The 27,120-nt window shown below is 46.6% G+C and overlaps 1 long non-coding RNA gene across 1 annotated transcript; it reads right to left on the minus strand.

Annotated features, from left to right (window-relative positions):
* Positions 1–4,835: 4,835 nt before the first annotated feature.
* On the minus strand, positions 4,836–26,918 carry LOC120998405. The gene is made up of 3 exons (XR_005778350.1): positions 26,869–26,918; positions 26,711–26,789; positions 4,836–4,881 (listed from the first exon to the last, which is right to left on the minus strand). It is a non-coding gene; the product is annotated as an uncharacterized LOC120998405 (long non-coding RNA).
* Positions 26,919–27,120: the final 202 nt, after the last annotated feature.

Here is a 27,120-nt window from a genome sequence, read left to right on the forward strand (position 1 = left end):
GGCGGTGATTTTATTAGACAAATGTCTAGGATAGAATCCAGACGCATTTATGAATTTGGATCTCTACAACCGAAAGGCCTTAATTCGGAGTTGGAAATTTTTGGATTTATGTAGGTTGGGTGTCTCGAGGCCGACGGCACGTCGCATGCTAGGCCGTTTATCGGCGCTGCGACGTGTCCTTGGCTCCGAGATACCCACCCTTCTTTCTCTATCAAATCCGAATAATTGTATCAAACTCTAGGATTCCTATGAAACTTTCAAGATTCCTCACATTTATTATTTATTGTTTTATATTCTTATATTGATATTTTAATCTTGAAAATTTGTTTAATAATATTTTATTATAAAAAGTCATTTTATAAGTGTTGGCAATCAGATATCAAGTTTATATTTCACATAATGATATATCACACCAATTGGGACATCTGGGCCAAAAAACGCATGTGTCCCCAAAAAAACGCATAAAAAACGCATGGAAACTGCAAGAGGAAAAAAAAAAAAAATATATATATTTTTTTTTTAAATCAAGGCTGTATAGAATTATCCCTTGATTATGTGGGAGGATTCCCTTGCAAACTGGGAGTAGCATGAACAACAGGTGTCCGAGATTTGGGAAGCAATCAAAGGAATGGATAAAAATGGAGGCAGAGCAGGCAGACACTCGACCACTGAGGAAGGGAGAGTGAATCTACCCGTAAGGCGTATGGTGAAACAAGTGATGAACCTGCATTGAAAAGCCTCCGATAATACTGTATGGCCATACAGAAGAAAATCTCTACAGTAAAGGACTAACTATTCTTATCGTCGAAAGCTGCACCGAAGGAAATTGCGGAACAGAGTGGCAACTCCCGCGATCTTTGGAACTCCCGCGAAATCCAAACCAGCTTGCTGTATGGAGCGACTGAATAAGCCGGCAAATATTTAAAGCTCCATTGAAGCAATAGGGAGAGAGCAGACGCTAGACGGTAAGCCAAACATCGATTTAAAGTTTTCTTCAATTCAAAGCTCATATCGACCTTAAAAGGATATGCTATAAGAGACTTCTCACATTATCAGGATTCCTGTGGACACTTTATGAACATGTTGCGCTCCCAGTGAATACACCGACAACATTTTCAGTGACATTCAGTTTCCCAAATTGGGATAGAGCGCTAGAAGATAATACCCCCTCTTTCCCAAATAACGGCATATACTTGAAGTTTCTTGGTGTGATATATATTATTGAATTTATCGACACTATTGAGTCATATGAATATAGTGTCGATCATATCTACCACAATATGTGACTGTAATGTTGTATATTATTGCTACATTGTTCTTATACATTTTATTACTTGTATTTTATGGGGATATAATAAATATTTTCTGCACATGTCAATTTGGTTGCCAAGTGTATGAGTGCTCGCTCATTACTCTATTACTACATTTGCCTTTAAGAGAGGGTGGGGTGATTCCCTCTATATGAGCTTGCAGCACCATACCTTAACTACTTGCTAGTGAGCCACCACAACCTACCACTATAAAGTCATAAGAATAGATCCTCCAGGATTGTTATTACATGTGGGGGTGCAAGTAGTTACACCCATATTAGGAAAAACCATCTTAGGAAAAACCCTTTAAACCTCATAAAATCACTGCAACAGTGACCTCAGCGGTGCCGACCCCCCTCAGAGCAACAGTGACCTCAGTGGTGCCGACCCCCTCAGAGCAACAGTGACCTCAGCGGTGCCGACCCCCCTCAGAGCAACAGTGACCTCAGCGGTGCCGACCCCCTCAGAGCAACAGTGACCTCAGCGGTGCCGACCCCCTCAGAGCAACAGTGACCTCAGCGGTGCCGACCCCCCTCAGAGCAACAGTGACCTCAGCGGTGCCGACCCCCCTCAGAGCAACAGTGACCTCAGCGGTGCCGACCCCCCTCAGAGCAACAGTGACCTCAGCGGTGCCGACCCCCCTCAGAGCAACAGTGACCTCAGCGGTGCCAACCCCCTCAGAGCAACAGTGACCTCAGTGGTGCCAACCCCCTCAGAGCAACAGTGACCTCAGTGGTGCCGACCCCCTCAGAGCAACAGTGACCTCAGCGGTGCCGACCCCCTCAGAGCAACAGTGACCTCAGCGGTGCCGACCCCCCTAAGCGCAACAGTGACCTCAGCGGTGCCGACCCCCTCAGAGCAACAGTGACCTCAGTGGTGCCAACCCCCTCAGAGCAACAGTGTCCTCAGTGGTGCCAACCCCTCAGAGCAACAGTGACCTCAGTGGTGCCGACCCCTCAGAGCAACAGTGACCTCAGTGGTGCCGACCCCCCTCAGAGCAACAGTGACCTCAGTGGTGCCAACCCCCTCAGAGCAACAGTGACCTCAGTGGTGCCAACCCCCTCAGAGCAACAGTGACCTCAGCGGTGCCGACCGCCCTCAGAGCAACAGTGACCTCAGCGGTGCCGACCCCCTCAGAGCAACAGTGACCTCAGCGGTGCCGACCCCCTCAGAGCAACAGTGACCTCAGTGGTGCCGACCCCCTCAGAGCAACAGTGACCTCAGCGGTGCCGACCCCCTCAGAGCAACAGTGACCTCAGTGGTGCCGACCCCCTCAGAGCAACAGTGACCTCAGTGGTGCCGAACCCCTCAGAGCAACAGTGACCTCAGCGGTGCCGACCCCTCAGAGCAACAGTGACCTCAGTGGTACCGACCCCCTCAGAGCAACAGTGACCTCAATAGCAACCCCTTAATGTTATGTAGGCCTTCGTATTAACTATTTGAATTACTGTAACTTTCGTACTCCTCATCGGCGGAAAATACTCCTCAAAAAATGGTAAGAGGAGTATTTTACTCTTCCAGAAAAAATGTAGCGCGACCTCTGCTGCCCTTTATGAAAGAGTGGCAAGAAGAAAGCCATAAGAAATCCTGTTTGCAGTTTTCCACAATGCATGTAGGGGACACAGCAAACACGTGGAAGAAGGTGCTCTGGTCAGAGGAGACCAAAGTGGAACTTTTTGGCACAAATGCAATATGCTATGTGTGACAAACTACCACTGCACAGCACCCTGAACCCACCATACCCACCGTAAAACATGGTGGTGGCAGCATCATACTGTGTGGGGCCTTCTTTTCAGCAGGGACAGGAAAGCTGGTCAGAGTTGATGGGAAGATGGAAAGAGCTAAATACAGGGCAATCCTGGAGGAAAACCTGGTAGAGGCTGCAGAAGACTTCAGACTGGTGCAGGGGTTCACATTCCAGCAGGACAACAACCCTAAACATCTAGCCAGAGCTACAATGGAAGGGTTCAGTCTCGTCTGTGACAAGACTTAAAAATTGCTGTTCACAGACGCTTCTGCAGAGAAACCTCACACAGACTTGTACTTTGTGTTGGTCGATCACATAAAATCCCAATAAAATACATTTAAAGAATATGTATGGGGAACATTATTTTATGATTGCATTTTACTCATTTGGGGCTAAAATCATTTTTTCAATTAGTCTTTAGTAAAAATATTGAGCCGTTCTGTCACAAAGGGTTCATTGTTTTTCTAGCTGTGTGACTGGTACTTGTGCTGGTCATCTAATAATCCTGATCTCTAAATTACTAAGGCCTGTATTACACCAACAGATTATCTGACCAATATCTGTCCAATGAGACCAATAGTTGGTGTGTATAACAAAAGATCTGTGTGTGTAATAGGCCATCTGACCAATGAATGGTCAGAAAATCTGTTGGTGTAATACAGGCCTTAGAGGCTATCAGTAAGATAAGAACTGATCTATAATGAGGGTCTATAATGTCAGAGATAAGGAGCCTGTCACCTCCCTGCCTGACGGAGCAGAGAGAAAACTCATATCCTGCCAGTAGAGCATCTCCGCTCTGTACAGAGAAAAGGACTCCATATTTTTAATAAACCAATTGAATAAAAGGATTTTTAGCTCAAGTACAATATGCCCCCAAAGGTGTCCATAGCCTTTAAGTTTTTGGGTATAACATAAAAACATGTGACAATCTGATCATTCATAATAACAGCCATTACTACATGTCCCCAGCCTTTATAGTGTAGAAGTAATGTCACCTATAACACCCGGCATCTGAGGACACCTACCTGAGGTATAACAGCCATTACTACATGTCTCCAGCCTTTATAGTGTAGAAGTAATGTCATCTATAACACCCGGCATCTGAGGACACCTACCTGAGGTATAACAGTCATTACTACATGTCTCCAGCCTTTATAGTGTAGTAGTAATGTCATCTATAACACCCGGCATCTGATGACACCTACATGAGGTATAACAGCCATTACTACATGTCTCTAGCCTTTATAGTGTAGAAGTAATGTCACCTATAACACCCGGCATCTGATGACACCTACATGAGGTATAACAGCCATTACTACATGTCTCCGGTGCCTTTACTAGTATAAAACCATTAGCCTGCTATTTAAAGACTCAAAGCTGGGTCACTGCCCGGAGTGCTCCTTTACTGCAGCTCTAAGGTGGAGCCTCACCTGAAGAAACCTCCCAATTCCCTTCCTCCATTCATGATTCCATACCTGTGGTCACATGGACTGAAATGTCCTCCTCCACCTCAATCTTACACGGGGGATCGCCCATCATCTGCTCTTCTTCATCCTCCACTTTAATATCAGTCACATCTTCCCCCTGATTTGTCATCTGTAACAATTCAGTACAATACAGCAGACAGGTGGGAAATCTAACAGATCCACATAAGAGACCCCCACAATCTATGACCCCTCTATGACTGCAGGACCCCCCTATATAGATGTGTATAGGGCTCAGCTCCATCTACCTGATGGTTCTCTGGGAGCTTCTCCTCTGGACAGTCCTGGGAATACAGAGGACGGGGACATCTCTCGGGGGGATTTCCTTCTATGAGTCCATCTGTAGGAAACACACAGGGACAGGAGAGATTATTACATGTGATGATGAGATGATGGGAGTAGTATCCAGGTGACCCATGACAGCCCCCCTCCTTACCCTGCTGATCGCCCCATAAATCCGTCTCCTCTTCTTCTTCATCTTTAATCTCAGCCTTAATATCCATCAGATTTTTATCCTAAACAAGAGAAATGTAAAATGGTCTTTGGTTCAGTCCCTTTCTGGTCAGATTCTGGGGAGACTTCAGCTCCATCTACCTGATGGTTCTCTGGGAGCTTCTCCTCTGGACAGTCCTGGCAATACAGAGGACAGGGACATCTCTCGGGGGGACTTCTCCTCCTGGAGTCAGAACCTATAAGAGATAACACACAGACTGAATACAATACTGAGCACTGAATTGCGGCAGAGGAGAGCAGGAACCTGTGGGTGGATTAGGGTGGAGTTCACCCCGCTGCCCTCCGAGTGTCCTGATGACTGGGGTGTGGCAGTCAGCAGCCTGGATGTCTATGGGCAGCCAACAGCAGTTCATGAGCCACAGATTCACCAGCCTTTCTATGGTTTCCAGTGGAATTTCTGACCCTTCAGTTTTCTGCTTCTAATGGAAAAGAAAAATCCTTGGAAAGTGTGATCCCTATATATAGTAATGTCATCTATAACACCCGGCATCTGATGACACCTACCTGAGGTATAACAGCTATTACTACATGTCTCCAGTCTTTATAGTGTAGAAGTAATGTCATCTATAACATCCGGCATCTGATGACACCTACCTGAGGTATAACAACCATTACCACATGTCTCTAGCCTTTATAGTGTAGAAGTAATGTCATCTATAACACCCGGCATCTGATGACACCTACCTGAGGTATAACAGCCATTACTACATGTCTCCAGCCTTTATAGTGTAGTAGTAATGTCATCTATAACATCCGGCATCTGATGACACCTACCTGAGGTATAACAACCATTACCACATGTCTCTAGCCTTTATAGTGTAGAAGTAATGTCATCTATAAATGTAACGATGCCTGGCACACTAATCTACTCATGTACGGGTTTGGTTATAATCCCAGATTCTACAAAATATGGTCTATTTGAATATATATATTAGGTTTGTTCCGATATACCATTTTGATTTGGTTTCGATATCATAAAAAAGTATTGCGATACTCTATACCATTCGATACCACGCGAAAAAAATAAAACACCAAAAAAGCCACGTGCATTCCGCATTTAGAAAAAATGGCGAATCGTGAGTTTTTTATTATTATGTTTTTCTGTTACGGCGTTCACTGCATAGGGCATTTTTTTTATATTTTAATAGTTTGGACTTTTTGGATGTGGCGATATGTTTATTTATTTATTGTTTATATATTTTAGATGTAAAATTGGGAAAAGGGATGATTTATACTTCATATTTAGTTTTTTTTTATACTTTTTATTTAATAACTATTAGCCCCCTTAGGGGTAGAACCTGGGATCTTTCCATCCCTTGTCCTATGCACTCTGATAGATCTCTATTAGGCCTCTTTCACACGGGCATCGCAGGTGAGGGCCGGATGCGTTCAGGTTGCATTGCGGCAAACCTGCGCAAGTAGGCACGGAATTTCAGTCAGTTTTGACTGCGATCGAGTTCAGTTGTTCAGTTTTTCCCGTGCGAGTGCAATGCAATGCAACCATGCGTGAAAATTGCACCGCATCCGCACTTGCTTGTGATTTTCACGCAGCCCCATTCATTTCTATGGGGCCTGCTTGGAATGAAAAACGAGGAATATAGAACATGCGAGTTGCGTGAAAATCGCAGCAAGTGATGCGTAAAAAACATCTCTTATGTGCACAGCCCCATTGAAGTTAATGGGTCCGGATTCAGTGCGGGTGCAATGCGTCACCTCATGCATTGCACCCGCGCGGAATACTTAGGGGCCTTAGGGTGACTAGGACCTCACACACTCCCTGCTGCCCTGTGCATAGTACACACAGCAGCAGGGAGGTTATCATGGACGGCTTCACTAGCGTCCTGGCTGCCATGGTAACCGATCGTAGCCCTGGGATTACACTGCTGGGGCTCCGATCAGAAGATGCCACTGCACCACCAATGAGGAGGAGGGGAGGGGGGACCCTGGGGCCACTGCCACCAATGATTTTAATACTGGGGGTGGGGGTGCACTGCACCACCAATGATAATTAATTAATTAATACAGGAGGCGGGTGCCGGCAGCAGATCCGCGGCAGTTAACCCCCTCGCAGCTCCTGTCAGAGGCAAGGTGCCGGCTATGTGATTCTGCTGCTGGCATCCGCCTGCTGTAATAAAGGTTAAAGACGACCTTTCATGGGTCCGGACTGTGTTAACTAAGTAGCAGGACATGTAGAGCGGCACCCAGGGATCTCCCTGCACTTACTATTATATCTGGGTGCCGATCCGTTCACTGCTGTGGCCCCCGTTACCGTCTCCCGCACTGTATGCTAATTACTGCTATCGGAGCAATGGGGAGGAGACATCAGCTTCTTTCCTGGGCGTCTCCTTCTCCCTGACTGACTCTCTGCGCTGCGATTGGAGCGGGCGAACGGAGCGGCGCCCAGATATAATGGTAAGTGCAGGGAGATCCCTGGGCGCCGCTCTACATGTCCTGCTACTTAGTTAACTAAGTCCAGACCCATGAAAGATCCTCCTATCATTGGTGGCGCAGTGCGCCCGCCCCTCTCGCTTCTTATTCGCAGCAGCGGCGTCACAGGGGGGGGGGGGGAGAGCAACTCCTTCTCCGCTGTGCTGCTGAGGGAACATGAGCGCACTGACAGCAGCGTGCGCCATGTTCTGTGATACTAGACTGCGCAGTAGGGCAGCCCAGTATCAATAAATGTCAAAAGTATCGATATTTCGATACCCGCAACAATCTTAATATATATATATATATATTAATTATTTTTTTCTAATCTATGGCTAATTAGTTGCCTAATATATATATAGAAATGTATACTATACCAGAGCTCCAGGATTTATCTGACCAATGACATCCCTTATGTCTTATTTCAATCCTACCACAAGATGGAATTAGGGTTCTATGTAACAGTCTGAGCAATCATAATCAACACTTCGATTTTATTTTAAGTTTGCAAAAAGATAAGGTTTTCATGTAAGCCTCGGGCAGAGCTTTGAATCAAACAAGAAAGACAATGTCCACCAACTTTTATATACAAAAAATGATATTTTATGTCATTAGATGTACATATGACAAAAATTTTTTTTTACGCTAATGACATAAAATATCATTACTCTGCAATTTTTTGTGGTACATAAATGGACCTGTGTGTCCAGTATTCTCCCCTCTTATAAGTACTGTATGCCCAAGTGCATGCAGAAAACCAGTATGGAGGGAAACCTGTTAAAGAAATCCACCCTTTGAATGATTGTATTCTCTAGAACAGCTGTCCGGCATCTGAGATGGCCCATCAGCGTGGAGTGCCTGCGCGTCACCCGGTTGCTATGCGATGGGTGACGCTCGGACACATCCGCATGTACTTCCGGTAGCCCGAGCGGTCATGTGACACTGACTTCCGGTGGAGTGGAGCGCATGGAAACAGCGTGCGTTCCACATGCGTTCCACCGGGGGAAGGTGGAGCAGGAGGGCGGTAACAGCTGGAGGCGCTGATTTTAAAAGGTGAGGCGGCTGAATGGGCTGTGTTCCCACACTGCCGGCATTCAGCAGTGAGGTGAGGCGTGGGTATTATTGGGGACACTTCTCCATACCCCGGCAGGGACGTGTACCACCGACCGTTCTTACCACTTTGTATTCACAAGCAATTCTCTACCGAAACAGTAAGTTGGAGACCATATACCTAATGCTGTTTAAATATGTATTATAATAGGCGCTTGGTAGTAACTACGCCATGCATATCTCTCTCTGTGTATTTTGTAGAAACCTTCTGATTTCAATGAGCCCCTGATGAGCTCCATTTTATGGAACGAAACATGGCATGTAGGGCCATTCAGTAAGGGACCATTTAGGGAATAGGTCCCAGATAGGGACAGGTTCCGTATGGGGTCGCCCCTGTCGGGGCGAGTGCTCCGTGTCGTTGAGGCAGGTCTATGAGGATAGCCCCTGACCATCTATATAGGGAGGGCTCTAGACCAGGGCATAACAGGAGTATCCAGATTGCCATATTGTTTCTAACAACTGGACACCAGTGCCTGCGACTACACTGGAGCTCTACCGCCACCTACTAACCCTGACCGTGTATCTACAGGACGGGGTAAGACCCACCCAGTACTATCATACTGTGGTCTTATTAGGTGGCATAATAAGTGTTTATATGTATGTAAGTCTATTGTCTTTGTCTCACTGCTACCACCAACGTATTTTAAGTGAAATCATAGTAAAAGTTAAATTTTATATATACTCAGTCTACATATGGTAAATATATGTCCACCAACTTGTCAAACATATATTCTTAAATCTACTCTTCAAACAACCCCTCAAGATATTTACTCTTCAGATATCCTAACAATGAAGTAATTAACTCCACACCATTCTTTTACCTAATTCTACAGTCAGGTCCATAAATATTGGGACATGGACACAATTCTAACATTTTTGGCTCTATACACCACCACAATGGATTGGAGATGAAACGAACAAGATGTGCTTTACCTGCAGACTGTCAGCTGTAATGTGAGGGGATTTACATCCAAATCAGGTGAACGGTGCAGGAATTACAGCAGTTTGCATATGTGCCTCCCACTTGTTAAGGGACCAGAAGTAATGGGACAATTGTCTTCTCAGCTGTTCCATGGCCAGGTGTGTGTTATTCCCTCATTATCCCAATTACAATGAGCAGATAAAAGGTCCAGAGGTCATTTCCAGTCTGCTATTTGCATTGGGAATCTGTTGCTGCCAACTCTCAAGATGAGATGCAAAGAGCTGTCACTATCAGTGAAGCAAGCCATCATTAGGCTGAAAAAACACAACAAACCCATCAGAGAGATAGCAAAAACATTAGGCCTGGCCAAAACAACTGTTTGGAACATTCTTAAAAAGAAGGAAGCACCGGTGAGCTCAGCAACACCAAAAGACCCGGAAGACCATGGAAAACAACTGTGGTGGATGACCGAAGAATTCTTTCCCTGGTGAAGAAAACATCCTTCACAACAGTTGGCCAGATCAAGAACACTCTCCAGGAGGTCTAGGTGTATGTGTGTCAAAGTCAACAATCAAGAGAAGAAGACTTCACCAGAGTGAATACAGAGGGTTCACCACAAGATGGAAACCATTGGTGAGCCTCAAAAACAGGAAGGCCAGATTAGAGTTTGCCAAACGACATCTAAAAAAGCCTTCACAGTTCTGGAACAACATCCTATGGACAGATGAGACCAAGATCAACTTGTACCAGAGTGATGGGAAGAGAAGAGTATGGAGAAGGAAAGGAGCTGCTCATGATCCTAAGCATACCACCTCATCAGTGAAGCATGGTGGTGGTAGTGTCATGGCGTGGGCATGTATGGCTGCCAATGGAGCTGCTTCTCTTGTAGTTATTGATGATGTGACTGCTGACAAAAGCAGCAGGATGAATTCTGAAGTGTTTCGGGCAATATTATCTGCTCATATTCAGCCAAATGCTTCAGAACTCATTGGACGGCGCTTCACAGTGCAGATGGACAATGACCCAAAGCATACTGCAAAAGCAACCAAAGAGTTTAAGGGAAAGAAGTGGAATGTTCTGCAATGGCCAAGTCAATCTCCTGACCTGAATCCGATTGAGCATGCATTTCACTTGCTGAAAACAAAACTGAAGGGAAAATGCCCCAAGAACAAGCAGGAACTGAAGACAGTTGCAGTAGAGGCCTGGCAGAGCATCACCAGGGATGAAAGCCAGCGTCTGGTGATGTCTATGCGTTCCAGACTTCAGGCTGTAATTGACTGCAAAGGATTTGCGACCAAGTATTAAGAAGTGAAAGTTTGATTTATGATTATTATTCTGTCCCATTACTTTTGGTCCCTTAACAAGTGGGAGGCACATATGGAAACTGCTGTAATTCCTGCACCGTTCACCTGATTTGGATGTAAATCCCCTCAGATTACAGCTGACAGTCTGCAGGTAAAGCACAGACTTTGTTTCATCTCAAATCCATTGTGGTGGTGTATAGAGCCAAAAATGTTAGAATTGTGTCCATGTCCCAATATTTATGGACCCGTCTGTATGTACACATACCAGGAATATACTTGGATATAACTAAAGTACAAGATTATATTTTACTTCCTATTTCTCCAAAACAATAACATGTAGGATATAACACATCATGATACAAAGAACTCTCTCTATTCATTGGGAAAAGAAACAAATCTCTGGACAATCTCCTTGTTTCTTCTCTGGGCAAAGCATGAAGCCCTTTATGGTGTCCGTCTGAACCCCTCCGTTTTAGGACACAAAAAGGATTATGCACAAATTCCTAACTCTCTTGGTGATCAGACAACATAGCTCCCCCGCTAAACCGATCTGTAATGTAACAGCCATCGGCCTTCACTATCTGGACTCCTTTCTGCTCAATATTTCTGACCTACCTATCACACATCTACCTACCTATCTATATCTATCTATCACACATCTACCTACCTATCTATTTATCTATCAAACATCTACCTACCTATTTATCTATCAAACATCTACCTACCTACCTATCCATCTATCAAACATCTACCTACCTATCTATTTATCTATCTAGCTATCAATCATATCTATCAAGCATCTAACTAGGGTTGTCACGATACCAACATTTTGATTCGGTTTCAATACCATAAAAAAGTATTGCGATACTCGATACCATTTGATACCAGGCGGGAAAAAAATAACACCACCAAAAAAAAAGCAGCGTGCATTCCGTCTTGTATCGATAAAAGGCAAGTCCCAGTACCGAACTGATACCGGGACAAAAATATAGATTGGGTATCGAAATTTCGATACCCAAAACAACCCTACATCTAACTATCAATCTATCTATCTTATAGCAATCAATTTATCTATCTATCCATCTATTATAGGCCTATCTATCATCTATCTATTTACTGGTGAGGGAGTACGTAATACAATCTACATCTAAATATCCATACAACCATCAGGATCTGTATGACCGCTACATGCAGTAGTAAATTAACCCTTTAAGGACCCATGACGTACATGTACGTCATTTCTTTGCCCAGCAGGGGTCCGGCAGTCACTGATAGCCAGACCCCTGCTGCATGCGCCAGCATTAACCCTTCATGTGCCGCGGACAGCGTTGACCGCGGCACATGCGATGTTGGGCAGGGATCGGAGCTGCCATCGGGTCCCCGTGCTGCTGTGACGGGGACCCGATGGCATGGAAGGCAGCGCGATGCCTTCCAGTGAAGAGCCTGTGAGATTCAGCCCCCTGGCTCTCACAGGCAGGAAGCTGTATGAGTAATACACACTGTATCATATACAGAAGTATTGGAATGCATTGTAAACGGGATCAGACCCCCAAAAGTTTAAGTCCCAAAGTGGGACAAAAAATAAAAGTGAAAAAAAAAAGTTTTCCCCCCCAAAAATGTAAAGTTTCAAGTAAAAAAACAAAACAAAACACAACACAAGCACACAAACCACACGTCAATTTCCCCGAAATTAGTAAAAAAACAGGGAAAAAAAGAAAAGTAGACATATTAGATATCGCTGCGTCCGTATCGACCAGCTCTATAAACATATCACATGACCTAACCCCTCAGATAAACAGCGTAAAAAAAAAAAGGCTAAATAAACTATTTTTTTGTCACCTTACATCACTAAAAGTACAACACAAAGCGATCAAAAAGGCGTTTGCCCACCAAAATAGTACCAATATAACAGTTACCTCATCCCACAAGAAAAAATGAGCCCCTAAGACAATCGCCTAAAATATAAAAAAAATAAAAAAACTATGGCTCTCAGAATATGGAGACACTAAAACATGATTTTTTTTTGTTTAAAAAATTATATTATTGTGTAAAACTTAAATAAAAAATAAATAAAAAAGTATACATATTAGGTATTGCCACGTAGTTTCCAAATTGGGTCACTTTTTTGGAGTTTCTACTCTAGGGGTGCATCAGGGGGGCTTCAAATGGGACATGGTGTAAATAAACCAGTCCAGCAAAACCTGCCTTCCAAAAACCATATGGCATTCCTTTCCTTCTGCGCCCTGCCGTGTGCCCGTACAGCAGTTGACGACCACATATGGGGTGTTTCTGTAAACTACAGAATCAGGGCCATAAATATAGAGTTTTATTTTGCTCTTAACCCTTGCTTTGTAACTTGAAAAAATTGATTCAAATGGAAAATCTGCCAAAAAAGTGAAATCTTATCTTTATTTTCCATTAATTCTTGTGGAACAACTAAAGGGTTAACAAAGTTTGTAAAATCTGTTTTGAATACCTTGAGGGGTGTAGTTTGTAAAATGGGGTCATTTTTGGGTGGTTTCTATTATGTAAGCCTCACAAAGTGACTTCAGACCTGAACTGGTCCTGAAAAAGTGGGTTTTAGAGATTTTCTGAAAAATGTCAAGATTTGCTTCTAAATTTCTAACGTCCCCAAAAAATAAAATGGCATTCCCAAAATGATCCAAACATGAAGTAGACATATGGGGAATGTAAAGTAATAACTATTTTTGTAAATTTTTCAAATTCTTTTAATAAATAAAAATCTATTTTTTTGACTCAATTTTACCAGTGTCATGAAGTACAATTTGTGATAAGAAAACAGTCTCAGAATGGCCTGGATAAGTAAAAGCATTTTAAAGTTATCACCACAGAAAGTGACACTGGCCAGATTTGATAAAAATGGCCGGGTCCTGAAGGGGTATTCCCATCTTGCTACTTCACCCTCACCTGCAGCCAGCTCTGCCATTCACTTCCTGGTTTCCTGCTGCCAAGGCTGGGCGGGCTTAGGCAGTTTGAGTGAAGGCCGGCCACGCCTCCTTATGACATCACTCAGAGCTCAGTCCTTGCGCCCTGGTTCATGTGAATTGTATGAGTCATCAGCAGCCTGCAGTGTCTGTGAAGCCCCTCCCCCTGCTGGGGAATAGTCACTCAATTCCATAAATGTGGCCCCTTTGTTCCATCCACTCCATATTTGTCTTCCCCCTATGTGCCTAGATGCCATAATGAAGTTCCTCTATTCCTGTTGATTCCCTTTATTATAATATATTATTATATTGTTGGTGGATTTGGTGGTGCATATAATATTTTAAAAATAATACTCACCTCTCTTGAACTTGCCTCCGGTCCTCTGATCCTTCTCTGGTACGTCCTCAAACTCCTCTGTAGTCTCAGAAGTCTTCGGGCGGCCGCGCATGCGCAGATATATATTATTTTGCACGGTTCTGTTTCAGACGCGGACAAAGGAATAAACATCAGCGCATGCGCGGCCGCCTGGAGCCGTGCTCGTTTGCGATAACATGAAGAGGCCGGGCACTGGATGCAGCTACTTCTCCGGCGCAAGCGCGGCCAAGAGGTGGCCGTATCCATGGGATACCAAACATATACAATGAGGTAGGAGGCAACAGATTTTAGGGGGAACGCTGGGAAATTTTTAATAAGATATATTTACAAAAATGCTCAATGGGACATATTTATTACATTAAGCTATGAATACTGAGATGGGAATACTCCTTTAAGGGGTTAATAATAGTCATGTAAATAATAATAATTTGTGTTTAAGAGGCCTTGTTACCTCTCGTGAAGGGCCTTTTTTACTGAATACTCGTGACCCTCATGAAATAACAAGTCTGGTCCTTTTTCTTAGAAGTCCATATTGTTACTTTATTATTCCTCCTAGAAATGAAGAATCCATCATGAACTAACAAGTCTTATCCATCGATGTATTATCGGCCTATTTATTTTTATATTTATTATTTTTAATGGAAGCGGAACAACGTATCTGTGAAATACGGACTGCAAAATACATACGGGCATGTGCAAGAGGCCTAAGTCAATGGTGGTGGATCTGACTACTAGATACGTTGTATATCTGTGATAGCTGCGGCTATGAAATAGGGCAAAATGGGAAGACCATCCGGTAACACATGCTGCTGACGGGACAAAAGACAAATCTGTATGAAGACGCTAAGGAGGCATGTGTCTCTAAGAGGTTATCGGCACCCGGGAAAGCTGGGTGATGCGGCTGACTGTCTTAAATAGCGTCTTAGGACGTCTGAATTGTCAAACATGTCTTCAATGTGTCCGAACATACCCTGACACACAGAATCGACACCCTGGAAAGTTGGGTGCCGCAATTAGCTATTGTCAATATTTATAAATGCTACGTATCTGCGTTAGATGCGGCGATCAAATATTTTGCTTAAATCACGGCCGTCTTCGATTTTATTAAACACAATCGTATGTAATTAAAGCAAATTTAACAAAAAAATACGGTATATAGGACGATCAATTGGGTAGATACAGTGAGGAGCAGAAGTAGTTGAACACCCTGCGATTTTGCAAGTTCTCCCGCTTAGAAATCATGGAGGGTCTGACATTCACATTGTAGGGGCATTCCCATCTGAGACACAGAATAAAAAAAAGTAAAATTCAGGAAATCACATTGTATGATTTGTAAAGAAGTTATTTGTCTTGCTCTGCTGAACAGAAGTATCTGAACACCTGAGAAGATCCGTGTCAATATTTGGTCCAGAAGCCGTTGTTTGCAGTTCCAGAGGTCAGACGTCTCCTGTAGTTCTTGACCAGGTTTGCAGACACTGCAGCAGGGATTTTGGCCCACTCCTCCACACAGATCTCCTCTACATCTGTCAGGTTTCGGGGCTGTCGCCGAGCAACACAGAGTTTCAGCTCCATCCAAAGATGTTCTATTGGATTTAGGTCTGGAGACTGGCTAGGCCACCCCAGAACCTTGATATGCTTCTTACGGAGCCGCTCCTTGGTTATCCTGGCTGTGTGCTTCTGGTCGTTGTCATGTTAGAAGACCCAGCCACGACCCATCTTCAATGCTCTGACTGAGGGAAGGAGGTTGTTGCTCAAAATCTCACAATAAATGGCCCCATTCATCCTCTCCTTAACCCCCTGAGCCCCCCTAACTTAAACCCCCTTAATGACCAGACCACTTTTTACACTTCTGACCTACACTACTTTCACCGTTTATTGCTCGGTCATGCAACTTACCACCCAAATGAATTTTACCTCCTTTTCTTCTCACTAATAGAGCTTTCATTTGGTGGTATTTCATTGCTGCTGACATTTTAACTTTTTTTGTTATTAATCAAAATTTACCGAAATATTTGCAAAAAAAATGACATTTTTCACTTTCAGTTGTAATTTTTTTTAAAATAAAACTACATTTCTATATAAATTTTTCTCTAAATTTATTGTTCTACATGTCTTTGATAAAAAAAAAATGCAATAAGTGTATATTTATTGGTTTGGGTAAAAGTTATAGCGTTTACAAACTATGGTACAAAAATGTGAATTTCCGCATTTTTAAGCAGCTCTGACTTTCTGAGCACCTGTCATGTTTCCTGAGGTTCTACAATGCCCAGACAGTAGAAACACCCCACAAATTACCCCATTTCGGAAAGTAGGCATGCTAAGGTATTCGCTGATGGGCATAGTGAGTTCATAGATCTTTTTATTTTTTGTCACAAGTTAGCGGAAAATGATTATTTTATATATTTTTTTCTTACAAAGTCTCATATTCCACTAACTTGTGACAAAAAATAAAAACTCCATGAACTCACTATGCCCATCACAAAATACCTTGGGGTGTCTTCTTTCCAAAATGGGGTCAAATGTAGGGTATTTATACTGCCCTGGCATTTTAGGGGCCCTAAAGCGTGAGAAGAAGTCTGGAATCCAAATGCTCTCCTAAAAGATACTCATTGGAATTTGGGCCCCTTTGCGCACCTAGGCTGCAAAAAAGTGTCACACATGTGGTATTGCCGTACTCAGGAGAAGTCGGGCAATGTGTTTTGGGGTGTATTTTTACATATACCCATGCTGGGTGAGAGAAATATCTCTCTAAAAGACAACTTTTCCCATTTTTTTTTATACAAAGTTGTCATTTGACAGAGATATTTCTCTCACCCAGCATGGGTATATGTAAAATGACACCCCAAAACACATTGCCCGACTTCTCCTGAGTACGGCGATACCACATGTGTGACACTTTTTTTTGCAGCCTAGGTGCGCAAAGGGGCCCAAATTCCTTTTAGGAGGGCATTTTTAGACATTTGGATCCCAGACTTCTTCTCACGCTTTAGGGCCCCTAAAATGCCAGGGCAGTATAAATACCCCACATGTGACCCCATTTTGGAAAGAAGACACCCCAAGGTATTCCGTGAGGGGCATGGCGAGTTCATAGAAGATTTTTTTTCTGCCACAAGTTAGCAGAAAATGATTTTTTTTTTTTTCTCACAAAGTCTCCCTTTCCGCTAACTTGTGACAAAAAATAAAATCTCCCACGGACTCAATATGCCCCTCACGGAATACCTTGGGGTGTCTACTTTCCAAAATGGGGTCACATGTGGGGTATTTATACTGCCCTTGCATTTTAGGGGCCAGAAGAAGTCTGGAATATAAATGTCTAAAAGATCTTACGCATTTGGATTCCGTGGGGGGTATGGTGAGTTCATGTGAGATTTAATTTTTTTGTCACAAGTTAGTGGAATATGAGACTTTGTAAGAAAAAACAAAAAAAATAAAATAAAAATTTCCGCTAACTTGTGCCAAAAAAAAAAAAATCTTCTATGAACTCGCCATGCCCCTTAAAAGTGATCTTTTTATAGCGCCGCAGCGATTTTACGGTGTTTTGCAGTGATCAGAAAAAAAAATAAATCTGTCACTGCGGTGGGGCGGACTGAACGCAAGTGTGCGCACAAGATCTGGCCTGATCGGGCGAACACTGCGTTTTTTGTAGAGCCTATAGAACATGTCCTTTTCTTGTCCGCAATTACGGACAAGAAAAGGCATTTTCTATATAGTTCTGGCAATGTGCGGATCCACAAAATGCGGAAAGCACATTGCCGGTGTCCGTGTTTTGCGGATCCGCGGTGTCCGTGTTTTGCGGATCCGCAAAACACATACGGACGTCTGAATGGAGCCTTACAGGGGGGTGATCAGTGACAGGGGGGTGATCAGGGAATCTATATGGGGTGATCAATGACAGGGGGGTGATCAGGGAGTCTATATGGGGTGATCACCCTCCTGTAAGGCTCCATTCAGATGTCCGTATGTGTTTTGCGGATCCGATCTATGGATCCGTGGATCCGCAAAACACATACGGACCTCTGAATGGAGCCAGCCTTACAGGGGGGTGATCAGTGACAGGGGGGTGATCAGGGAATCTATATGGGGTGATCAGGGGTTAATAAGTGAAAGGGGGGGGGGGGTGTAGTGTAGTGGTGTTTGGTGCTACTTTACAGAGCTGAGCTGCCTGTGTCCTCTGGTGGTCGATCCAAGCAAAAGGGACCACCAGAGGACCAGGTAGCAGGTATATTAAACGCTGTTATCAAAACAGCGTCTAATATACCTTTAAGGGGTTTAAAAAAATCGGATCTACAGCCTGCCAGCGAATGATCGCCGCTGGCAGGCTGAAGATCCACTCGATTACCTGCAGTGCCTGTGTGCGCGCGTTCACAGGAAATCTCGCCTCTCGCGAGATGACGCACCGGCTCGTCCAGGAGGAATGAATCGACCGCCTCCGGAACGCAATCCTGCGTTAGGCGTTCTGGAGGCGGTTAATACAGTGCAGTCGTCCTGTCCCCTTCGCCGAAAAGTCCCCCGAAGCATGATGTTACCACCCCCATGCTTCACAGTAGGGATGATGTTCTTGGGATGCAACTCATCCTTCTTTTTCCTCCAAACACGACGAGTGAAGTTTAGACCAAAAAGTTCTACTTTGGTCTCATCTGACCACATGACTTTCTCCCCGGCCTCCTCTGGATCATCCAGATGGTCATTGGCAAACTTCAGACGGGCCTGGACATGTGATGACTGGAGCAGGGGAACCTTCCGTGCAATGCATGATCTGAAACCATGACGGCGTAGTGTTCTACTGACAGTGACCTTTGAAACTGTGGCCCCAGCTTTCTTCATGTCATTGACCAGCTCCTCCCTTGTAGTTCTGGGCTGATTCCTCACCTTTCTTATCACCAGTGATACCCCACGAGGTGAGATCTTGCATGGAGCCCCAGTCCGAGGGAGACTGACAGTCGTCTTGAGCCTCTTCCATTTTCTAACAATTGCTCCAACAGTTTATCTACTTTCACCAAGCTGCTTGGCCATTGCCCCGTAGCCCTTTCCAGGGTTACAATTTGGTCTCTGTTGTCTTTTGACCGCTCTTTGGTCTTGCCCATGGTAGTAGTTGGCGTCTGACTGACTGTGGGGTAAACAGGGGTCTTTAAAGAGCTAAGACAGGTGCGACTATGTTAGATTAATGAGTGGAGTAGAGGTGGACTTTTTAAAGGCACAGTAACAGGTCTTTGAGAGACAGAATTCTTGATGTTTCTCAGGTGTTCAGATACTTCTGTTCAGCAGTGCAAGACAAAGACATTCTTTAAAAATCATACAACGGAATTTCCTGAATATTTTTTTTATTCAGTCTCTCAGAGCAGGAATGCACCTACAATGTGAATTTCAGACCCTCCATGATTCTAAGTGGGAGAACTTGCAAAATTGCAGGGGGTTCAACTACTTCTGTTCCTCACTGTATATAGAGAAATTGAGCAGCACAGCTGTATGTAGAGTATGGACGGAGTCGAGGCCGATGCAAGGATTTTTGCCGCCCTAGGCAAGATAAAAATTCCCGCCCCCCCCCCCCCCTACCAGACATCACATATGTTCCACCCCTTTCTCAGCTTTTAAATTAAAAGAACTGCTATGCTTCCCTTACGGTTAATCAAGCTTCTTGTAGCTGTCTCTTTTTGCGGAACAGAATTGCGGACCCATACATTTCTATGGGGCCGTACGACGTGCGGGCCTGGATCCGCAATTCCGATCCTGAAAAAAATAGAACATGTCCTATTCTTGTCCACAATAGTGGACAAGAATAGCATAATCTTTTAGTGTCGGCAATGTGCGGTCCGCACGGATGTGTGAATGGACCCTAAATGTGAGGTAAATTAGTTTCCAATGTAGTATTAATAACTAAACAATTACATAATAAACATATTGCATTGTCTACTTACCACCAGGACAATAAGATGATCTGGTCTCTGGCTGCAGTCTGGCTCTTGGTCTGGCTCTGGGGACTCCCTTGTCACTCTCTTCCCCTCCCTCCCTTGTCACTCTCATTCTACCCCCCTCCCTTGTCACTCTCATTCTACCCCCCCTCTCTTGTCACTCTCATTCTACCCCACCACTCCCTTGTCACTCTCATTCTACCCCCCTCCCTCCCTTGTCACTCTCATTCTACACCCCCTCCCTCCCTTGTCACTCTCATTCTCCCCCCCCCTTGTCACTCTCATTCTACCCCCCCTTGTCACTCTCATTCTACCCCCCCCCCCCCCTTGTCAATCTCATTCTACCCCCCTCTCTTGTCACTCTCATTCTACCCCCCCCCCCTTGTCACTCTCATTTCCATTCCCCCCCCTTGTCACTCTCATTTCCATTCCCCCCCCTTGTCACTCTCATTTCCATTCCCCCCCTTGTCACTCATTTCCATTCCCCCCCTTGTCACACTCATTTCCATTCCCCCCCTTGTCACTCTCATTTCCATTCCCCCCCTTGTCACTCTCATTTCATTCCCCCCCTTTGTCACTCTCATTTCCATTCCCCCCCTTGTCACTCTCATTTCCATTCCCCCCCTTGTCACTCTCATTTCCATTCCCCCCCTTGTCACTCTCATTTCCATTCCCCCCCTTGTCACTCTCATTTCCATTCCCCCCCTTGTCACTCTCATTTCCATTCCCCCCCTTGTCACTCTCATTTCCATTCCCCCCCTTGTCACTCTCATTTCCATCCCCCCCCTTGTCACTCTCATTTCCATCCCCCCCCTTGTCACTCTCATTTCCATTCCCCCCGCTGTCACCTCTAGTGTAGCGTGGCCGAGCTCTGTTCGGTCCGCGGTACAGGAGCATTTGTTTCCTGTACCCGGCCGGACTGAAAGGAAGTCCAATTAAGTGAGCACTTCCTGTCAGTCCGGCCGGGTACAGGAAACAAAAGCTCCTGTACCGCGGACCGAACAGAGCTCGGCCACGCTACATTAAGACACAGCAGGCGCAGGCAGGCTGCGCAGCACTGAGCCGGCGGCCAGAGATTCTTTAGAGGAGCGGCAAGCGCTCAGCCGGCGCAGCATGAGGGGCGCCGCCGGCCGGCCAAACTTATATAACCAACTTTTTTTTTTTTTTTTACACCTCACCGCAACGGGCGCCCCCTGCTAAATGGCGCCCTAGGCGACTGCCTAAGTCGCCTTACTGTTGGCGCCTGCCCTGGACGGAGTGACAGCGGCTGTGAAGGCGATCCCCCTTCAAATAATTAGCAGGAAAAATTCCACGGCACCTCCAAGACGTAAAAATAAAATCAGACTTTATTCACCAGACACGGGACGTTTCGATCCACCTCCTGGGATCTTTCACTGCTTGAGAAAGATCCCAGGAGGTGGATCGAAACGTTGCGTGTCTGGCGAATAAAGTCTGATTTTTTTTTTACGCCTTGGAGGTGCCGTGGAATTTTTGCAATTACTGTACTGTACTTACTGTAGTACCGTATGTATAGCATTAAGACGGCGCAGGCCGGCAGCTCCCTCATGCGCCGCCTGCCCCAGCTCCCTCCTCATGCGCCGCCTGCCCCAGCTCCCTCCTCATGCGCCGCCTGCCCCAGCTCCCTCCTCATGCGCCGCCTGCCCCAGCTCCCTCCTCATGCGCCGCCTGCCGCAGCTCCCTCCTCATGCGCCGCTTGCCGCAGCTCCCTCCTCATGCGCCGCTTGCCCGCCTATCTCACTTTATGAATGAACAGGCAGGCGGCGCATGAGGAGGGAGCTGGGGCAGGCGGCGCATGAGGAGGGAGCTGGGGCAGGCGGCGCATGAGGAGGGAGCTGGGGCAGGCGGCGCATGAGGAGGGAGCTGCCAGCCTGCGCCGTCTTAATGCTATACATACGGTACTACAGTAAGTACAGTACAGTAATTGCAGACCCATTCGGATTTAATGTATTTAACAGCTGCGGGGCCCGGTGTATTAGAGTACAGTCACTGCACCGGGCCCCGCCATGAGTGTCTCCGCCTCCTCCCTCCACACTGATGCATCTAATGGGGGATCTGTAGATGACACTTATGGGGATCTGTGGATGACATAAGTGTCATCCACAGATCCCCCCATAACAGTGCATCATCCACAGATTCCCCCATAACAGTGCGTCATCCACAGATCCCCCCGTAACAGTGCGTCATCCACAGATCCCCCCATAACAGTGCGTCATCCACAGACCACCATTAGTTCAAAACCTACCAAAAGCACACCTTTTGGTTCAAAATATTTTTTTCATCTGTTCCTCCTTAAAAACCTAGGTGCGTCTTATCATCAGGTGCGTCTTATAAAGCAAAAAATACGGTAGCTAAATATATAAATATTTTATCTATTGAATTATAGATTTGGGCTAGAAAGATCGGTTACTAGACCAGGACCTGCGGTGACATCATCAAAGGTCATTTAGCTTTAAGACGGATTAATTAGCTATTGTCAATATTTATAATAGCTTAAAGGGTTTCTGTCATCAGAATTAACCCTATTAAACTAGCCGACATTAGCGATGAACCTAACTAGCCTATTCCTACTTGTATCTATGCCCCCATTACGCCAGAAATATAATTTGTATAATATGCTGTAACGGATCTCCTAGCACCCCGACCGGGTACCTCCGTTGATAGATGCTCCTAGTGCTTTCCGAGGACTCCAAGCACTCCACTTGACACCGTACGCACTGCAGACCCCACGAACCGCCGAAGCTTGGTTGAGGTCTCACCGTCTCCTACCCACCCTGGACCTACGACAAGGCTCAAGGCTCCAGTGGGTGAACCTCTCCTAAAACCAGAGAGCAGGAACAGCTCTTAAAAGAGCTAGTAGTTATAGCCAGGGGAGTATAGCAAATCTCCCAGCGTATAGCAATCCCCAGCGTCGATCAGTTACCCAAACATCAGCCCCAACATGATAAAGGGTAAAACAGGAACACTTTATTGAGGGCTACTCGCCCATATTTATGCAGGTCCCCATCTGGTGGACACACCCCTAGGGGACCAGAAGGAAGACTGTGACACAGGACAGATACGTAGCAACTCAGGATACACAGACACAACACATCCCCACAATGCATCATGGTTTCCTCCTCTCTGCCCTGGAGACACCCGAGGAGTAATTCAATTATCTCTCAGGACAAAGGGAAATCACCAATACACATGTGGGGACAACAGGACAGAAATCACCACCCAAACACACAATGTCACACCCCCACAGCAAACACAGACATTTAACATATTCCCAGATAGCTCAAGTCCGAGTGCATATCATTAGGTGAATGGCACTCAGAATACACAAATACAATAAAATTAGCTATCTGGGTACCCTCACATAACAAAATACAATTGCAAAGACAGATTTAAGCTGTGCGGCCGGTCTGTCTGCTCCTTTAAAGTTAGTAAGGGCCATAATCCTGAGGCAAGAGGCTGGTAGCCAGGCCCCTCCGAAACCCAGTGGCGAGGTTGGTTTCGCCACACATCTCCCCCTCCCAGGGAAGACTAACCAGATACCTGACCTCATGCCGGTCGGTATCTGAGTTAGTCTGGCAGTCCACCCACAACCCAATACTTGACCTGTTGAATTTTGGGGCCTGGCTCTGTTCTGTATGTCCCCAGCTGTGGAGGGGGAATCTGCTACTCCTTGCTTCCTTGTTGCTCTCTAGCTTGGAGCTGTAGGTACTTGGTGGGCAGAGGCCGACTGCGCTCTGCCCCGATGCCAGCTCTTCCGCTGGGGTAGCCTGTGGGAAGTCAGGCTCTGGAGAAGAGGATAGGGGAGGGCAGAGGCTGACTTCGCTCTGCCCAGATGCCAGCTCTTCTGCTGGGGTAGCCTGTGGGGAGTCAGGCTCTGGATAAGAGGATAGAGGAGGGCAGAGGCCAACTACGCTCTGCCCAGATGCCAGCTCTTCCGCTGGGGTAGCCTGTGGGATGTCCGGCTCTGGAGAAGAGGATAGGGGAGCGCAGAGGCCGACTGTGCTCTGCCCAAATGCCAGCGCTTCCGCTGGGGTAGCCTGTGGAAAGTCAGCCTCTGGAGAAGAGGATAGAGGAGGGCAGAGGCCAACTGCGCTCTGCCCAGATGCCAGCTCTTCCGCTGGGGTAGCCTGTGGGAAGTCCGGCTCTGGAGAAGAGGATAGGGGAGGGCAGAGGCTGACTACGCTCTGCCCAGATGCCAGCTCTTCTGCTGGGGTAGCCTGTGGGATGTCCGGCTCTGGAGAAGAGGATAGGGGAGGGCAGAGGCTGACTGCGCTCTGCCCAGATGCCAGCTCTTCTGCTGGGGTAGCCTGTGGGGAGTCAGGCTCTGGATAAGAGGATAGAGGAGGGCAGAGGACAACTACGCTCTGCCCAGATGCCAGCTCTTCCACTGGGGTAGCCTGTGGATGTCCGGCACTAGAGAAGAGGATAGGGGAGGGCAGAGGCTGACTGCGCTCTGCCCAGATGGGAGCTCTTCTGCTGGGGTAGCCTGTGGGGAGTCAGCCTCTGGAGAAGAGTATAGGGGAGGGCAGAGGCCGACTGCGCTCTGCCCAGATGCCAGCTCTTCTACTGGGATGTGGTCAGGGAATCCTATCCCCAGGACCTTGTTGCAGATCGGCTGTGGAGAGGAGGAATCGCTTACCTCCTCCTCCTGGCATTCCTGCAGGGTTGGTGGGGGATCTGAACCGGTCGTCCAGCATCTCTGTAGGGCCGGTGGAGAGACCTCGGTCCCATCTCCACCTGCCATCGGGAGGTCTTCCCAGAACCAGTCGATGAAGTTCCCTACTTTGGGAGTTGGTAGGGAAGCAGGGGGTATTGCCGACAAGTCTTCCCAGTTGCAGGAGGGCAGATCTGGCTCTGCTTGTCGAGTAGGTTGGGGATGAATGGAGCTGAGCAGGTGTTGGTAGGTCTGCTCCAGCTCCCACTCCCTCGTTACCAGGTGGGTCATGCCTTTGCTCACCTCCCTTCCGTCAGCATAAACATGCATGCCCATCCGGTAGTCGTAGATATCCCAAAACCTAGACTCCTCCGTGCTGCCAAGATCAATGTCCTCCTCCAAGGCATCCCATAGTAACCCCGGTCCATCAAACTCCTCACCCTCGGGTCTGTCGTGCTCAGCCATCCAGGGGGAATGTTGAATGACATGCCACCTAAGGGCCTGGTAAGCGTCCTCTAGCCAAAGCTCCTTACATACCAGGCTCTGGAGCTCTGTTACCCAGTCATCCAGGGGCTGCTCTCCCAAGAGACCCATCCGCATCGCCACACGCTTCTGTAGCCGCTGCTCATAACTGGGGAGACTCTCACCTCGCCGCCGCTGGGCATTTTCCAGGGCATCATACCAGACTTCTTTTCTGTCTGCATCCCTGTAGTCTGCGGCTGCCTCCTCCTCCTTGTCATAAAACGCTGTCCGAAGACTAGCCGATTCCATCCTGCTGTAGCCAGGGGCGCTGTACGGATACTAGCTTTGCCCTCAATATACTCCACGAACGGTGTCTCCGAGCTGCTTCTCCTCACACTAGGACGCCATCCCACTGCTTGCCACCAAATGTAACGGATCTCCTAGCACCCCGACCGGGTACCTCCGTTGAATGAATGCTCCTAGTGCTTCCGAGGACTCCAAGCACTCCACTTGACACCGTACGTACTGCAGACCCCACGAACCGCCGAAGCTTGGTTGAGGTCTCACCGTCTCCTACCCACCCTGGACCTACGACAAGGCTCCAGGCTCCAGTGGGTGAACCTCTCCTAAAACCAGAGAGCAGGAACAGCTCTTACAAGAGCTAGTAGTTATAGCCAGGGGAGTATAGCAAATCTCCCAGCGTATAGCAATCCCCAGCGTCGATCAGTTACCCAAACATCAGCCTCAACATGATAAAGGGTAAACAGGAACACTTTATTGAGGGCTACCCGCCCGTATTTATGCAGGTCCCCATCTGGTGGACACGCCCCTAGGGGATCAGAAGGAAGACTGTGACACAGGACAGATACGTAGCAACTCAGGATACACAGACACAACACATACCCACAATGCATCATGGTTTCCTCCTCTCTGCCCTGGAGACACCCGAGGAGCAATTCAATTATCTCTCAGGACAAAGGGAAATCGCCAATACACATGTGGATACAACAGGACAGGAATCAGCACCCAAACACACAATGTCACACCCCCACAGCAAACACAGACATTTAACATATTCCCAGATATCTCAAGTCTGAGTGCATATCATTAAATGAATGGCACTCAGAATACACAAATACAATAAAATTAGCTATCTGGGTACCCTCACATAACAAAATACAATTGCAAAGACAGATTTAAGCTGTGCGGCCGGTCTGTCTGCTCCTTTAAAGTTAGTATGGGCCATAATCCTGAGGCAAGGGGCTGGTAGCCAGGCCCCTCCGAAACCCAGTGGCGAGGTTGGTTTCGCCACATATGCTAATTAGCCACTAGGAGCGGGAGGGGGGGGGGGCATTGCCGCTGCTACTAGAAGCTCCGTACTCCCACCTCTGGACGCGCCCCGCCGCACTTGATTGACAGGGCCAGGCAGCCTTAGTCTCCCGTCCTGTCGGCCCTGTATCTCGCGCCTGCGCCGTACCGTTCAGTATTCTGCGCAGGCGCAGTGAGTAAAGAACGCCCCCCCTCCTTACCCTGCTGATCGCCCCATAAATCCGTCTCCTCTTCTTCTTCATCTTTAACCTCAGCCTTAATATCCATCAGATTTTCATCCTGAAGAAGAGAAATGTAAAATAGTCTTTAGTTCAATCCCTTTCTGGTCAGATTCTGGGGAGACTTCAGCTCCATCTACCTGATGGTTCTCTGGGAGCTTCTCCTCTGGACAGTCCTGGGAATACAGAGGACGGGGACATCTCTCGGGGGGATTTCTCCTCCTGGAGTCAGAACCTATAGGAGATAACACACAGACTGAATAAAATACTGAGCGCTGAACGGAGAGCAGGAACCTGCGGGTGGTATAGGGTGGAGTTCACCCCGCTGCCCTCTGAGTGTCTGGATGATTGGGGTGTGGCAGTCAGCAGCCTGGAAGTCTATGGGCAGCCGG

The sequence above is a fragment of the Bufo bufo genome, chromosome 4, assembly GCF_905171765.1.
Source record: "Bufo bufo chromosome 4, aBufBuf1.1, whole genome shotgun sequence".
Lineage (NCBI taxonomy): Eukaryota > Metazoa > Chordata > Amphibia > Anura > Bufonidae > Bufo > Bufo bufo.